The sequence below is a fragment of the Bison bison genome, unplaced genomic scaffold (assembly GCF_000754665.1).
Source record: "Bison bison bison isolate TAMUID 2011002044 unplaced genomic scaffold, Bison_UMD1.0 scf7180017864211, whole genome shotgun sequence".
NCBI classification, from domain to species: domain Eukaryota; kingdom Metazoa; phylum Chordata; class Mammalia; order Artiodactyla; family Bovidae; genus Bison; species Bison bison.
In genome coordinates this window covers 2,380,547-2,381,305 of record NW_011494783.1, presented here as the reverse complement: position 1 = coordinate 2,381,305, position 759 = coordinate 2,380,547, and positions in this window count along the sequence as shown.

Genomic DNA, 759 nt, shown 5'->3' with positions numbered 1-759 from the left:
GTGAAAGTGAAGTTGCTCAGTTGTGTCTGACTCTTCGCGACCCCGTGGACTGCAGCCTTCCAGGCTCCTCCATCCATGGGATTTTCCAGGCAAGAGTACTGGAGTGGGGTCCCATTGCCTTCTCCAAAAGTACCTGTATCTACCTTCAATTTTCAGTACTGTATTATATTCCAGTGTATGAGTATAGCAGTTTGTTGTTTGACATAATCAAACATATATGATTGTTTCTTATTTGGAACTATTGTAGATAAAGCTCTCATAAGCTTTCATATGTATTTATCATAGTGTTTATATGCAGAATTTTCTTTAGAGTTTATCTCTGGGGTGAATCTTTTAAGTCAAATGTACGCATATCTGGAATTTTACTATATTTAGTCCAACTGTTTTTTCCAAGTGGCTGTTCCAATATATACACCCATTGGCATGTAATAGCAAAGTATACTCCAGAGATGTGCAAAGCTGGGTATAATACGCTAGCTCACTGCCTCTGGATTCCTGACCCCTGAAGAGGTCAAGAGATAATGAGCTATTTCAAATTTGAAAATGTTCAACCCAGTTAATCCATTAATCTCCCAATAAAACCATACAATATATTATGTGAATAATTTTTGATTCCTGTTCACAAAATTATGGGAAAATATTATTTAAATGTGGGTTCCCCTGCTGACTATTAATAGATAACTTTATCTATCTATTGATCTATCTTTATTGTTTTTAAAGAAGAGCTTCATTATCTATTTTTAAATGGATGATGGTGGG